The sequence below is a fragment of the Camellia sinensis genome, chromosome 3 (genome assembly GCF_055761805.1).
Source record: "Camellia sinensis isolate YWXY chromosome 3, ASM5576180v1, whole genome shotgun sequence".
Lineage (NCBI taxonomy): Eukaryota > Viridiplantae > Streptophyta > Magnoliopsida > Ericales > Theaceae > Camellia > Camellia sinensis.
In genome coordinates, this window is record NC_138963.1 from 54,623,206 (window position 1) to 54,639,893 (window position 16,688).

At 40.1% G+C, this 16,688-nt stretch overlaps 2 long non-coding RNA genes across 2 annotated transcripts; one reads left to right on the top strand and one right to left on the bottom strand.

Annotated features, from left to right (window-relative positions):
• Positions 1-7,942: 7,942 nt before the first annotated feature.
• Positions 7,943-12,680, top strand: LOC114268082 (uncharacterized). Its single transcript, XR_014363879.1, has 4 exons — positions 7,943-8,894; positions 12,038-12,103; positions 12,196-12,261; positions 12,363-12,680. It is a non-coding gene; the product is annotated as an uncharacterized LOC114268082 (long non-coding RNA).
• Positions 12,681-13,222: 542 nt separating this feature from the next.
• On the bottom strand, positions 13,223-15,502 carry LOC114268083 (uncharacterized). The gene is made up of 2 exons (XR_014363878.1): positions 13,715-15,502; positions 13,223-13,615 (listed from the first exon to the last, which is right to left on the bottom strand). It is a non-coding gene; the product is annotated as an uncharacterized LOC114268083 (long non-coding RNA).
• Positions 15,503-16,688: the final 1,186 nt, after the last annotated feature.

The window sequence follows — 16,688 nt, forward strand, 5'->3', positions numbered from 1 at the left end:
CCATAATCACCGAGCGGAACACCACCAGGTTTATCTGGCAATCGATCGTTTGCCGATTTGGCATTCCTCAAGCCATCATCTCCGACAACGGCAAACAATTCGATAACGCGAAGTACAGAAAATTTTGTACAGATCTCCAGATTCAACCATGCTTCTCTTCCCCCGGTCATCCCCAAGCAAATGGCCAAGTTGAGGTCACCAACCGTTCCCTTCTGAAAATCATCAAAACTAAGCTCGCGGCTGCTAAAGGCCTTTGGGCTGAGGAACTACCAAATGTACTCTGGGCTTACCGAACCACTGCTCGCACTCCCACTGGGGAAACCCCTTTTCGCTTAACATATGGCGCTGAGGCGGTTATTCTGGTAGAAGTCGGTCTGCCCACCCCCAGGGTTTTACATCCGGATCTCGCCTCAACGGAATAGCTCCATCGAATAGACCTGGACCTCATCGAAGAGCTCAGAGAGACTGCTGCTGTCAGATTGGCTTCGTACCAGCAGAAAATGAGAACACACTACAACCGCAGAGTTCGACCACGAGAGTTCTCTGTAGGGGACTTTGTCTTGAGAGAAGCGACTCTTGCCACAAAGAATCCAACCGAGGGCAAACTAGCAGCCAAATGGGAGGGACCCTACGTTGTGAAAGCCCGACCACGACCAGGCACTTACTGACTTCAAGACATAGAAGGCCGAGACCTCCCCCCATCCCTGGAATGCGGAACATTTGAAGCGTTACTATCAATGAGTTCATACTTTTGTATTGTCAACATTGTTGTATTTTTCTCTTTAATACATAATGCAAATTCCGATCGAAGTTCTCAGCTTTTATAATTCAACTGTCTGTATGTCGCTCCCATGACACTTTCACTTGCAGCATTCAAAGCCTCGGCCAGACCGAGCACTCAAAGCCTCGGCCAGACTGAGCACTCAAAGCCTCAGCCAGACTGAGCACTCAAAGCCTCGGCCAGACCGAGCACTCAAAGCCTCAGCCAGACTGAGCACTCAAAGCCTCAGCCAGATTGAGCACTCAAAGCCTCGGCCGAACCGAGCACTCAAAGCCTAAAGCCTCAGCCAGACGGAGCACTCAAAGCCTCGGCCAGACTGAGCACTCAAAGCCTAGGCCAGACAGAGCACTCAAGGCCTCGGCCAGACCGAGCACTCAAAGCCTCAGCCAGACTGAGCACCCAAAGCCTCAGCCAGACCGAGCACTCAAGGCCTCGTCCAAACCGAGCACTCAAAGCCTCAGCCAGACGGAGCACTCAAGGCCTCGGCCAGATCGAGCACTCAAAGCCTCAGCCAAACTGAGCACTTCAAAGCCTCAGTTAGAACTGAGCACTCCATGCTGAGATCATCCTATCCACGAAATTTCGTAAAACAGGACCACGTTTTTAACACTCAGTCACATTTTGAAACTTATTCACAATTCCAGGACCATGTTTTTACTTAGTTAGATTCCAAAGGTGTTCTCACGTATTTCATTTACTAATCAGATTATCTCTCAACCCACCCAGCTTGTTTCTCCAATCTCTTCTCTACAAGTTTACAATTAACCGTTTAGTTACGATTTGCAACCTACTTTTCTGTCCTCATCCATGGATTCTTTATCCGTACTTATTAAACTGGAAGTACTAACCCATTCGAATATTATGTTCTACAATTTCATAATCCAATTTTTCAATAAACCACTATCATCCTTTCAATTTTCATACAAATCCAATCTCACTCTGCAGGGAGGAACTTTTAACTTAACTTTGCACGAAATTTTTATTGCACAATTTTTATGACCAGTTTTTATGACAAGACTTCATTCATTTTAGACAATCCAGACCAACACAGTCAACTGACAACATAAACGAAATTTTATTCATTTACAATGTGTACACAAGTTCATTATAATAAAAAAAAAAACAAAAAACAAACACAGAGAGGGGGCTCTTCATCTCCCTTGGTTATTCCTCCTCGCTGGATACAAGCTCTTCTTCTTCAATGCCCTCGTCCAGGAGGGTCTGGGCCACATCATCTTCACCAATCGTTACACTACTCAGGTCCAAGTCTGGGAACAGCTCTTCAGCTCTACGTTTGAACATCTTCCAACCACTGTCCCAGAACTCAGCCATTTCGTGCTTGTAGAAGTCTGACTGTTGGAAGCTCTCAATAACTTCTGCCTCCGTCCTACCTCCAGCAGTCGTCCTTGATGGGCCCACCCCCCCAGATTCTTGCCCAGTCAGGTTCCTGGCGACTACGGCATCTACTGCCATCTGAAATTCGGGAGACCCTTTGTATTGCTCCACTGCTGCGACGCACAGATCGGGGTAGACCGCCCTTTCAGAAGCCGCCTTCACCCTCTCTTCGTCCAGCTCTCTCTGCAGGGCCCCCCTTTCAGCAGCCGCCGTTGCCTTTTCCTCTTCCATTTCCTTCCTCAGACTCTCTATCTCCGCCATCGCCTTCGCCTTCTCTGCTTCCAACTCCCTCACAAGCTTCCCCTTCTCCTCCTCTGCTTTAGCGCGCTCATCCTCCAACTCCTTCAACAGATCTCCAATTCTGGCATCTGCCTCATCTTTTTGCCTGACCAGCTCTTCATTGCTGCTCATCGCCTCTTCATGCCACTCGACCGCAACGGTGCAGGCTCTTTCAGACTCCTCCAACTTTTTTTGTTCACCAGCCAGTTGGAACTCAAGCGACACGACCTTACGGTGTGTGTCCTCCAGCTCCAACTTGACTGCTTGCAGCTTAGCATGGGCAGTCTTCCAGTCGGCACTCTCCTTCTTCAACTTGGCCAACTGGGCCTTGGCCTCTTCAGCTTTTAGCTTGGCAGCCCCTGCTTTCCTTAGAAGGGCCCCTGCCAAGGTGGTTACCTCCATTTGGGCGGAGCATAACCCCCTCAGCAGGTCGGCCTCATTGAATCCGGATGCCGAGCACAGAGTTGTCTCCTCCACAATCTTTACCAAGTGGTCTGCCCCCGCCTTGGCTGGGCCTTCTTCTCCCCTCAACCTTCCAACTACCGCGCGAGCGTGATAGATTGCCGTGGCCAGACGGACCCCTCCTTTCTGGGGTGCAGGGCCCCTTTGGGTCTGCTCCATCCCGCTCGGCTTAGCCTCAGTCAACCCAACTCCTACTTGCATTGTTAGGGCACTCTCCACAACCTCCAGTGTTAGGGTGACCCCCACCACCTCTGGGGTATCCTTGGCCACAGGGACCTCCACCTCAGCTGGTGCCACCTTAGCCATCTTGGCCCCAGACTCATCCACAGCTCCCTCTGGGGCACTCCTCTTCTTTTTCAGAGCCTCCCCCTCCTTTCTGGCCTGTTCTTTTACAGGATCTATTGGAGGCGGTCGTGGCTCAAAACTACTTAAGTCCTTCTCCCCTAGCGGCCTTGGGTGCGGTCGGATCCTCTCCTGCGTGATCGGTTGAGGCGGTCGGTCTCCTCGCGCTTGCTTCAACTTCGTGGCTTTGGCAAGTATGGCCTGATCCTCTGCTTCCTGAACTTCTCTTCTCGCCTCCAATTCTGCACGGTCGAGGTCCCCACCTCTCGGCTGCGGTCCCAACCCTGCCTCAAACAATGCGGACGGCTGAACAAGCTCGTCCCATTTGGCCTTCTCTCTTTCCCTCTACTCCTTCACCCTCTGCACCCTCTCTTTCGCCGCTGCCCCCAGTCTTGGCTCCATCGACCTAATGGGCCCTTTCCAGATGGTGCGCACTCTCAGTCCCCTATTGGCAGACACGTAGAACCACCGTGGCCGCCACCCCTTGATCAATGTCGGCAGCCCCGCCACCAACCCCCTCCCCATCACTGCCTGTAGGGTGACCCACGTCTCTTGCTGCCCCGAAGCATTCTAACAAGAAAAGAACTCGTCTACCGCCATGGCTTCCCCTCCATTTGCCTTGGGCCACGCGTTAGCACAGGCCAGCAGAATCTTCCATGCATTGGACATCAATTGCCCCCGTGCTACCTCCAGACGGTTCAGTATGTCAACCACCACTTGGGGCAGTGGCAACCTCAGCCCACCTTTTAGCGCCTCCTCGTAAAGGGAAAACTCCCCTGGCTTGGCATCAGACGGCCTTTCCCTTGATGTTGGCAGCAATAACTCCACCTCAGCTGGAATCTAGTATTTTTCCCTGATAGCCTTCAAATCTGCCACAGTAATTGTGGATTTGTCAGCCTTAGTGTGCTATTCATCCGGCTCTACCTGGCTTATTGGCCTTGGAGCCACTATCAGGGCTAACGCCTGCGATTGTCCCACCGGTTCCCCCATCCCCACCATTCGTGTCTCCGTCCTATATCGCGCAGCTAGCTCCTCTGCATCATCGTCTCCCAAGGGGTCCACCCTCACATTCACCACTTCTTCTTGTGCCATTTCTAGGGTTTGCTTACGAATCACTTCTGACGCAGGAGCAAGGAAGTTAAGAAAATGTTGCAAAGGTGTGTCGTGCGCAATGAAGGAATTAACACTTGGGTATTTTGAGTTTTTGTAAAAAGGTAGGTGAAACGAATTATACCAAAAACCCACGATTTACCCGTATTCCATGGATCCAAATTAATTTTCGCCCGTTTAAAAACCTTTCAAATCCACCACCAAAACCGCCTTTTCAAAACCCCCCCTCGTGACCTATCATTTCATTTCTGCTCCAACGCTTCACTTCCCCCACGATATTGCCACGTGTATGGCCATGATGCACTGTCCCCTCCCCTTACCCTGTCCTTTCCATTTCACATCATCACATGGCACACCCCCCTTTTTTGAGCCCCGTGCCGTCCTGGTCGGCACGCCCCACACTCTGCCCCCTCCCGCTCGGCCACCCTTGCGGTCGGCACGCCTCGCGGTCGGCACGCCTCACAGTCGACCCCTCCTGCTCGGCCACTCTCATGGTCAGCTCCTCCCCGCTCGGCCACCCTTGCGGTCGGCACGCCTCACGGTCGACCCCTCCCGCTCGGCCACCCTCACGGTCAACTCCCCCCGCTCAGCCACCCTTGCGGTCGGTACGCCTCACGGTCAACCCCTCCCGTTCGGCCACCCTTGCGGTCGGCACGCCTAACGGTCGGCCTCTCCGCTCGGTTCGCACTTCTCTTCTTTATTACTATTCCATTCGTTGGACTAAAGCTGCACTCGGAAATGGGGGACTACTGACATGGATAGGCCCATAAGGCTTACAGCCCACAGCAAACAATCCCAAACCCATCGCTTGGGACCCATAACATAACCCGGTTGGCAGAGCCCAGGACAGCTGGAGGCCATCTGGGCATGGAGGGCCAATGACATTCGGGCACATGGCAGGTGAAACACAGGCCACATCAGCAGACAAAGATCTGCAGAGTTATTACCACAACACATCACCATTAATGCAGCCCATCACAGCATTTATTACGACAACACCTCCTCGTCGGAACAGAGCCCCTCCACCCTGAACAAGGTAAGCTACGGCACAGGCTTTCGGCGGAGGGGGGCACGTCGCAAGGGACAATGAAATGATTACCGAAGGATATAAGCAAGAATCGAAGACAAGAGGAAGGTTAAGCTTTTCTATCTCTCTCTCTCTCTCTATATTTCCTTCTTCCTCTACTGATTTGCTCGCCGGAGGGTTCACTGGGGGACTACCCCGTTCCCCTTTGGACTTGCTTGCAGGTCATCTAGTGGAATCATCCGCCTGGATCGGAACTTGAAAAGCTTGGACCAGCCCGACCCATCCACCCAGGACGAACTGCATCATCAACTATCATAATGAGGAATTTATAGCATTAAAAAAATGTTATCAAAAAGTTTGTTGAGATGCTTTATTATAACATTCGTAGTTAGTTATGATATGGCAAATTGTAACATTACTAGATTACTATAAAAACAATTTGACAACATTAACAAACTGTTATCCTTCGGTATTTTTAGTAACTTTTAACTATTTCATAGCATTCAAAAATTGTTATAATATATTTATGAAAGTGTTCAACGATAACATTTGATAAATGTTATTAAAAATGACACACTTTTAATAACATGGGCAAACATAGCATTCCAACGAATGCTATTGTTTACTTTTGATAGCATTCATCGAATGTTATAAAATATGTTTTTTGTTGTAGTATACCACGGGAGAACCAAACACATTGATGTGAGGTTCAACTTTATCGGAGACATTGTGGCGCAAAAAAAAGTGATCCTGGAGCACATCCCTACGAGTCGCATGGTTGAGGACCCTTTGACTAAGCCCACTGCTAGAGATGTTTATCTCACTTATGTTAGGGCTTTAGGACTACGTAAGTGGTGATATATGTGTATTTAGTTGAACTCTTATTTTATTTTATTTTTGGAAATATTTATGCCATTAGTATTCATATTTGTTTCTATTACACATTTATGTTTACTACCTTTTGCAATGGTTTATGAAATTAGCACACACAAAATAAATAAATTTGATATTAGTAGGCAAGATTGGCTCATTCATACGAGCAATCGCCCTTCGCGCTAGGTAGTGAGTAAGGATAAGACTAGTGGCTTATTGTTTTGGAACCAAGAGAGAGACTAAAATTATCCACTAGCTATGTCGCCTTGGTTAAAGCTAAGATGAGGTCTTGTTAAAAACCGACCATGGATATGACAGTACCCACTTTTCCATGATGTGCTTGTTGTAGATAGCCATACGCAAGATCTCATTTGATCCTTGAGAGGTGAGCAAATAGAGAATTCGAGTTACACGCTAGGAAACAACTTGTGCGCTTAAGAGTGACTAGACTAAGATCTATATGGTGTGCGAGTTTAACATCACTCTTTAGAAGATTTACTCCACTATAGCATGCATTCGTACTGCATGTGCTTATCGGCTTGTTAACGAGGTGAGAGAATGGATCCCTGCTTCCTCGCCGTGTGAGTCCTAAAAGTCATTTTTTCCAATGACTTCACTTTGTGCCTTTTATGACCTTTGACTATGTCATAAGATGAGGAGTTGATGTTCAGTTACTTTGGTATGTTGCCTGCGGTCATGTATGATTTGGTTTTAAGGGACATTACTGGCAAAGAGGTCAATTCTGAATTAAATGATATGAAGGTGAAGGGAAGATCATCTAGTTCTACATCTTTGCTCTATATTCACTGTCGACAACTCACATCGCTCTGTATGGGATGCTGATTGAGTGTGAATATAATGCGGGACCTAGGAGGGTCAAACATGCTCTGTAAGGGATTATAAATGTTTTGGACCGATGTAGCTAGATGGGTTTGGGTACATAAGACACTATTTCTATTCTTTTTGGGTTGATGTCTCTATGCTGGCTCATATTGAGTTTCTAGTATAGAGCTCCCACATGCAGGTGTTTTCAGCGGTCACATGGTTTATTGGCTAGTATGAGATTGTTAAATATTTTGGGAGATTGAGATAGAGATGTGGCAGTGACATGCCAACTCATGTGCAAGTAAGAGATATTGGAAATTGGGCCAGGTATTGGACCTAGATTTGGGTGCCCATGCGACATGACCCATGACCCATATTAGATCATCTAAATAATTTGAATTTGAATTTAAATTATTTTCTATCTTATTTGGATAACCTACTATCACTACCTATATCTATCATATCTTATCAAGAGATGTGGATAGATAGTTAGATGCTCAGCCTATATATTTGATACGGTATATGAGATGTGGGATGTGTCCAATAACGAATGATTTTTCCCAATCTCTCTCTAACTCTCTCCCATTAGAATAATGATCAAGCTTTTGGACTGTGACTAGTGTGGGTGATACTCATACTGTGGTATCACTCCATTGCTGGGTGTTCTTAGTTCGTGGTGGTGAAGCACATGATTTACCCACAAGGTTATTCGTTTCGAATTCTATCAAACAAGGTATGGTTTGAATCTTTTTACCCGCTGCGTTATCTGTATCTTACAATTAGGAAATGCTATTACAACCTTGTGCTAATTACTAGCGAAATCAAAGCAAAGCCCAGAAACAGTATTATAGAGAGCATCCCACAGGGGCTCATATGTCGAAACTTTCTTCGAACACTTGGTGATTGGATTGCATGAGAACAAATAACAATCAATCTTTATAAGCAATAACCCATTACATGAACCAAAGATTCCAATGCTATAAGAAGATAATAAACTTTGCTTCAATGGTGAATCAATGCTTTCAAAATAGCCTTCTTGATCGATGGATTCAAAACAAGCGGTCCGTTCAAGATTTCGGCGAATTCTAACAAGAACGTTTTGGGATCGAATGCTTTTTGCATAATCTTTAATCAAAGAGCACCACTGCTTAGAAACATAGATGGATTGGATGAGAGAATCGACGGGTAATCTTAAGAGTATGTCGAGAATGATATCTTCGGGTAAATCGTTCAGTTCTGCATTTTTTGCTCTATTTCCTTCTTCTTCCTTCTCTTTCTCTCTTTTGATGTTCCTTCTTCAACCCTCTGGGTTTGCATTTTCCTGATTTGGGGACTGGGGTTTTTAAATATTCCCTATTTTCTGAAGCATTTATGCTATGTAGCTTGAAAAAGAGCTCTCCTGAATGGCCCAAAAGTGATAAAGGTTGTTTTTGTAATGTTTGGCCCAGTTGCAACTTATTCGATTGACACCACGCGCGTTTAAAAAGAAAAAAAGAAATAGAAGAAAAGAGAGCAAAGATATAAAGGAACCGGTTGAAGAAAAAGAGCTGAGAGTGACCACCGTTAAGAGCTACTGGCACTGACCATCGACCTGGGTGACCATCGATGACTAGCGAAAAACTCACTATGTTGTTCACCGTCCGTCAATCTCTACCAAGTGTCAATCACTGTGCTGTTCGCCGACCAACGAAATACCACTTCAAAATTAATCTTGATTACTCACTGTACTCACTGAATCTCTCCGTCTGTCAATCTCTGCGAAATACTCCACTCACTGAATCTGTTTGTGCTTTGTTTAGAGTAAGTTTTTATTTATTAATTTTTTCTTATAAATTTTTATTTTCTTGTTAAGGTTGAATCACTGAATCTCGCCATCTGTCAATCTCTATGAAATACTCACTAAACTCACTAAATTTGCTTTTGTTTTGTTAAGATTGAGTTTTTATTTATTTATTCTTATAAATTTTTATTTTCTTGTTAAGATTGAATATGGGGATTTTTCAGTTTGTATATTGCTTGTGGTATATATATGTATATGTGTGTGTGTGTGTGTGTGTGTGTGTGTGTGTGTGTGAAATGTAATGTAGTGGTTATACGTGTGATGTATATGTGTGTTTATGAGTGATTCTGTGATGTCTGTAAATCTGTTTTGGGGTGGTGTTTAAAATCGTAATTTTGATTTGTTTGAATCTGCTTGTGCTTTGTTGAGATTGATTTGTTGTGCAAATGTTAGCAAATACATGAAACTGAAATGAAATTAGAATGTTGGGTAGGTGATTTCAATTAAAAAATCTGTTTTGGGTTTATGTTTATCTTGTTGATTTTCTGTGAAATTGCATTTGTTAGAAAGTAGGAGTAATCCAAAACTAGGAAAGCAGAATTGAAAAACCTGATTTTACATTCAACTCTGATATCCACCTTGTTTTTCATTTTGTAATCCATTTTCATTCTGCTGAATTTTATGATATTTGCATGACCTTCATCCAAATTACAATAAACTGTTTCACACTTTGCATTTCAGTTTCAAGGTACAATGGACATTGATTCAAACAATCCGGCATTGAGTGAGGGTGAGGAAGTTGAAGAACCAAAGAGTAATCCTTCATTAAATGAGAGTGGTTAAATTGTAGAACCTAAGAAAGGGATGTGTGTTGCCTCAAAGCAAGAAGTGCACGAGTTTTATGCAAAATATGCGAAAGACCTTGGATTTGCTATAGCTTATAGAACACATAATATTGGAGCTGATGAGAATGTGAAATACTTTGGAATTGAATGTACTCAAGCGTAGAAGAGGACAAAAAGATCAGAAGTAAACCCCATGAAACCATCTTTGTCATCAAAAATTGATTGTAAAACAAAGGTAAGAGTGACTTTACAAAAGGATGGAAGATATAAGTTGATTCCTAGTGACTCACAACATTTTCTAATGAATAAGAGGATTCTTACTCCTGTGAAGAGAAGATTAGAAATAAACGATGAAGCAGAAATAGGGGTGTTTAGGAATTTTCATTCTATAGTTATTGAAGCGGGGGGAATATGAGGCATTTACATTTGATGAATGAGATATAAGGAATCATATTGAGAATGCTAGAAGATTGAGGCTTAAGATAGGAGATGCCAAATTAGTTGCATTTTATTTTCATAGCATAAAAGAAGAAAATTCAAACTTTTATTCTACAATTGACTTTGATGTAGATGGTCGCATATGAAACTTGTTTTGGGCGGATGCAAGGCGTAGGGTGCCTTATAAAGCATTTGGGAATGTTGTCTCATTTTACACCACCTATCTCACAAACAAATATGATATGTCATTTGCTCCGTTTGTAGGAGTTAATTACCATGAACAGTCAATCTTGTTTGATTATGGGCTGTTATGTAATAACATTTGTTTGGTTATTCAAAGAATGGTTAAATTGCATGTCAGCCACTCCTCCAAAAGCTATTATAACTGACCAGTGTAGAGCCATGCAAAATGCCATAGAAATTGTCTTCCCACAGGCTCAACATTGTTGGTGCTTATGGCATATAATGAAGAAAATTCCAGACAAATTGAGAGGATATTCCCAATATGAAGCCATTAAATTCACTTTGCGAAATGTAGTATATGATTCTTTCACAAAAAAATGAATTTGATGAGGAATGGCAAACAATGATTGCAAAGTTTAGCCTGTATGACAATGAGTGGTTAGGGGTATTATATCGTAAGCGACATAGGTAGATTCCTGCCTATGTGAAAGATATTTTTTGGGCTAGCATGTCAACTACACAATGAAGCGAGAGTATGAATACATTTTTTGATGGATATGTAAACTCAAAGACTACTTTAAAGCAATTTGTTGAACAGTACAACAACGCATTGAGAAGTAAGGTGGAGAAAGAGACCAAAACAGACTTCAAATCTTGAAACAAATTGTATGATTGCTTAACATTGTATGAGTTTGAGAAGCAATTTCATGCAACCTACACTAATGCAAAATTTAAAGAAGTTCAAGTAGAATTGAAGCGACTACTATGCTGTCATGCAACTCTTGTGAAAGAGGAGGGATCAATTTATACTTATCATGTCAAGGAGGCTATTGTAGTGGGTGACAAAATGAAGAAGGTTGAATTTGTTATCTACTTTAATTCAACTGAATGTGAAATGCAATGTATGTGTCGATGGTTTGAGTTTAGGGGGATCATGTGTGCCCATTCACTTAGTGTGCTCATTGAGAGGTGCATATATGAGGTTCTAGATAAGTACATTATGCCGAGATGGAGAAAAGATTTAGAAAGAGGGTACATATGCATTCTAACCACATACACGAAATCTGGGGCTGCTCTAAATGCAAAGGCACATGATAACTACCACAAGACATTGGATGCAATTATAGAAATGGCTTTTAACGATGATGGTAAACACAAAGTCATTTAACTTGGGTTGAGAGAAATCAAGGATAGAGTCGGAAAAGATGAATCAGGTTGTGCGAGTAATGTGCCACCTTCTAATAGTACTATCCCACCTTCTAATACTTCTCCAAAAAGTCTGCCTGGTCGTAGTACTACAAAGGCAAGCATGACTCGCAAGGTGCTTAGTCCTTTGGTTGCTCATCAAAGAAGCTGTCCATGTACGAAACGGAAGGTTAGCAACGTGGACGAAATAGTGAATTGGTTGAAGGGAAAGACTATAAAGGCTACAAAAGTTCAGGTAAATTTTTTTATCTTGTGCTTTGTATGTAAATTTCAGAATTTTTTTTCTCTCTAACTTTTTCACCAATGTGTGTTACTATAGGGTCGTAAGGTGGGTCAAAGTGAACCTCATAAGTTGAATTTTGGTTGTACGAATGGTGTGGAAGACAATACGAACAAACCGATATGTCTTTGAGGGTTGATTACTTTTTTTTTTTTGGTTTTGATTTGAATGTTTTAAATTATTAATGAAATTGTGTTACTTATATCATAAGGCGTCGCAAGCTCAACCGTACTATTTTCCTTATACAAATGACATGCAAGTGAATATGTACGAACCGGTAAGTGTTCAAGGATTAAATTATATTTTTCCATTGTTTTTATTTTCATGACTTCCAAATTACTAATGAAGAGACTATGTATGTATCACAAGGTACTGCAAGCTCAACCGTACTATTTTCCTTGTATGGATGGGACATAAGAGAGTATGTATGCACCGGTATGTATTGATGATATAACATAAAACAGTTTTGCTTGTTGTGATTTGCAAATATGTTTGTGAGAATTGTTTTTAATATGAGTTACTTTGACATTGAATAGGCACAAGGTAGCGCAATGCAAATGGTGGAAAAAATTGGAAGCACATCTTTGGGTCAATCAGGAATGGCGAACAATATAAGTAGTCAAAGTTCGACAATTGCTTCCAAATTTGTGGACTTGCATATAGATGCGGATTCAAACGCCTCATTTTTTTTTTTTAGTTGCGTACTAGTAATTTTATGACCTTGGTTTGTAAACTTGGGACATTTTGATCTCATATATGTGCTTCGACAAGGTTCACACGTAAATTTATTTTGGGACTGTGTTCATGATTTTACAAGGTGCTGTGATTTAGTAATGAAATAATTGTTTTAGTAATGGTAATGTCATCATTATTAGGTGTTCATGCTTACTTGAAGAGACAGGGTAAACTACTGAAACCAAACATTTCATTTATAGTCATTGATGACTCAGGAGCCCTGATCAATCAGAAGGTCTAGATTCTACACAGGCTTCCAGTTTTTCCCCTGTATTGACAATAGAACTACTGTGGAAATATGTACATGAAAGTGTAGACATGAAAATGAAATGTAGAAAGCAAACTCAATCATGATTCCCGAATGTTGGTTGCTTTTAATTTATGAAGTGATACAGATAAATCCGTTTGTAGTCAATAAATTTTTTTAGCACGTAATTTTTGACAATATAGATTATGGTTAGATACACAAATCAAAATTTTGAAGTATAATATGAAGATAAACAAAAGGAGGAACAATGAAACTAAAATGCAGTGACTATGAAGAAAACTAGACGTCTTAAAATCAATTTCTGATATAAAACAATTAACAATGTGTTGTGATTTAGTAATGAGATAACAATGTGCTCTGATTTAGTAATGAAATAACATCAACAACATATTGTTTTCCACCTACAAAAATATATCCACATTTAATTCATTACAACATAGAAAGTAATTTACATCATCAACATAGATTACAAAAATATACTCACATTCAATTCATTACAACATAGATTACCCCAAAACTAACAAAGTCAGTACTTTACATTATCAAATACAAAATCATATAAAAAACAATGACATAAATCATCGCCTTCCATTTCTTCTCCATCTTTTGATGCCTTCTGCCATGGTCATAAATTTCATTTTCCATCTCAGAAAGTATTGCCCTTAGCTCGTATAATTCTTCTATTGTTATAGCTTTACGAGGTCTGGTATTGGAACGGATTGTGGAGGTAACGTCGTCGTCATCATCATCTGTAAACTTGAAGTAATTGCAGTGTGCCTTGTTACTCTACAATTCATGAAAATCAGTTAATGACAGCAAGCAAACCAATTTCCAAATACTAAAGGATTAATTAAATGCTAACATAGAATAAAGCTTGGTACTTACATATTTTGATGGGCACACAAAGACCCTTGATTTCCATTCTCATTGGTTCATACGATATACATGGCAGTTGTTTTCCCACAATCACATATTCTTGGTTTTAATCTAATGTTGCTATTGTTAGTAGAAGAAGAAGCCATTTCTTTATTTGCATAACCAATACATAAGCCATTTCAAGTTCCTAAGATGGTCTTCAGTGTAAAATCCAAGTAAGAATCCTAAGATGGTCTACAGTGTAAAATTCAATTTCATAGAACTCAGATTCATATCATTCAACTGTAAAATCCAAGTAAGAATCCTAAATTTACAAGCCCCAAATCAACTGAAAATAGCAATCCTAAATTCATAATCCCTTTAAAAAAAAAGAAAAAAAAGAATCCAACTTCAAATAAAAATAATAGCAATTGAAAGCACTAACATTCACAATCCCAAAAATAACAACAATGCAGATTCATAAACACTAACATTCATAATCCTAAATTTAGAATCCAACTCTCAAATGAAAATAACAATCCTAAATTCATAACACCCCCCACCCCCGCCGCAAAAAAATAAATAAATAAATAAATCCAACTTCAAATAAAAATAATAGCAATTGAAGGCACTAACATTCACAATCCCAAAAATAACAACAATGCAGATTCATAAACACTAACATTCAGAATCCTAAATTCAGAATCCAACTCTCAAATGAAAATAACAATCCTAAATTCATAGTCCCCCCCCCCCCCCCCCCCACACCCCCGCCGCAAAAAAAAAATAAAAATAAATAAATAAATAAATCCAACTTCAAATAAAAATAATAGCAATTGAAGGCACTAACATTCACAATCCCCAAAATAACAACAATGCAGATTCATAAATACTAACATTCATAATCCTAAATTTAGAATCCAACTCTCAAATGAAAATAACAATCCTAAATTCTAAATTCAATCCTAAATTCATAATCCCAAAAAAAAAAAAAAAAAAATCCAACTTCAAATAAAAATAATAGCAATTGAAGGCACTAACATTCACAATCCCAAAAATAACAACAATGCAGATTCATAAACACCAACATTCACAATCCTAAATTTAGAATCTAACTCTCAAATGAAAACAACAATCCTAAATTCATAATTCCCAAAACAAAACTCATACAATACAGTTATACAATCCTAACTTCAGAGCCCAAAAAAAAATTACAATCCTAAATTTGGGTTTCTATCACAGCGCAAGACACAAATCATCACACAAAATGATGGGAAAATCATAACTCTAACAGTAATTGAAGGCACAATACAAAAATTTGAGCCACAACAAAACCCTAGTTTTGTGATGTCAAGTTTCTATGAGAGGAGTCAACTCCTATTTGTCTACCTAACACAAAGACGAGAGGGATGAAAGAGGGATCAGTGACCTGAGTCGGTTTCTTTACCCAACACAGAGACGAGATGGATGAGAGAGAAAGAGAGCACTGACTTGAGTTTTCAAGAATTGAATCGCAGCTCCGATTCTAAAAGCGATGAGCCAAAGAGCGAAAGAGTTTTGAATCCTTGAATCGCAGCTCCGAATGACAGATGGGTTTTGAAGACGAGTTGAATCGCAGCTCTGAATGAGATTGGTTTTGCACCTGAGTTTAATCACAGCTCTGGAGATTTTCAAGAGTTGAGAGAGGAGAGAGACTGTTGGGAATGAGAAAGAGAGATACGGAAGAAGAAAAAGGACAGACAGAAAGCGTGTACCATTTTCGGGCCGTTCGGGGAGAGACATTTTGAGCCACAAATCCTTTTCGTTTCTGAAGAAGGATAAACTAGGGACTGTGATGCTAAGAGTAATGCTAGAGATACAAAAAATTTTACCAAATGAATGATCAAACCTCTCACATGGGTGTGGGGTGGGCCTCACACCCATGTGAGAAGTTTGGTCATTCATTTGGTAGAAAATTTGGGGCCTATAGCATTTTCCGTGATGCTAATACCAGCGTTTTTGTTTTGGGGAATTACATGTAAGTCTTAATAGATAAATTTATTATTTAATAGGTCTTGTAATAATTAATGGTATTTTTTTTTTATCAAATGCTATTAAAAAAATGTTACTAATTGTTAATTTTCAACAATAGTTTGAAAATTCTGTTACAAAAACGTCACTAAATTATAAGTTTTAATGATAGTTTAAAAAAAAAAAAAAAGAAACTTACGTGTAAGTCTGAATAGGTGGATTATTGTCCAATAGGTTTTATGATAATTAATGACATTTTTCATTACACTATAAAAAATGTCAAAAATTGTTAATTTTCAAAGACAGTTTAAAAATTATCACATAAAATGTCATTAATTATAAGTTTTAGCCACAATTTTAAAAAGTCGTCACAAAAAAAAGTCACTAATTTTGAACGTTTAGTGACAGTTTAAAAAATTCGTCATAAAAAAAGTCGTTAATTGTAAGTTTTAGTTATAATTTATAAAAACTGTAACAAAAAAAGTCATTAATTGTCAATTTTTAGCAATATATATAAAAAATCGTCACAAAAATTATTTTTAGCGATAATTTTATTATGACTTATTTTCAATACGATTTGATGGGAATTAAGTCAAATTATTAGGATCTATTGATAGTTTACCGTTTTGCTTTTTGTGTTTTTGTTTTTGACGTAAATACTTAAGTAAATTTGTATATATATAATATAAAGGATAAAAAAATGCTATATAAATCTAGAAATTAATTTCAAGGAAAAATCTATTTACAACTTGAGTAGATTTCGAGCCCAATATAACTTGACTTGATTGGGTTGGATAGATAAAAAAATTACACCCCCCTTGGTTGATCTAATTTTTTTTATTATTTATAAAGAAATTAGCAATTACAAATAACAAGTAACATTGTATTGATTGTTTGATAATGTTGTCATTCTTCCAGTTTCATAAAACAAGAAAAAAAATTAAAATAATAAAATCAAAAAAATTGTTTGGTGTATATACATATTTTGAAAAAT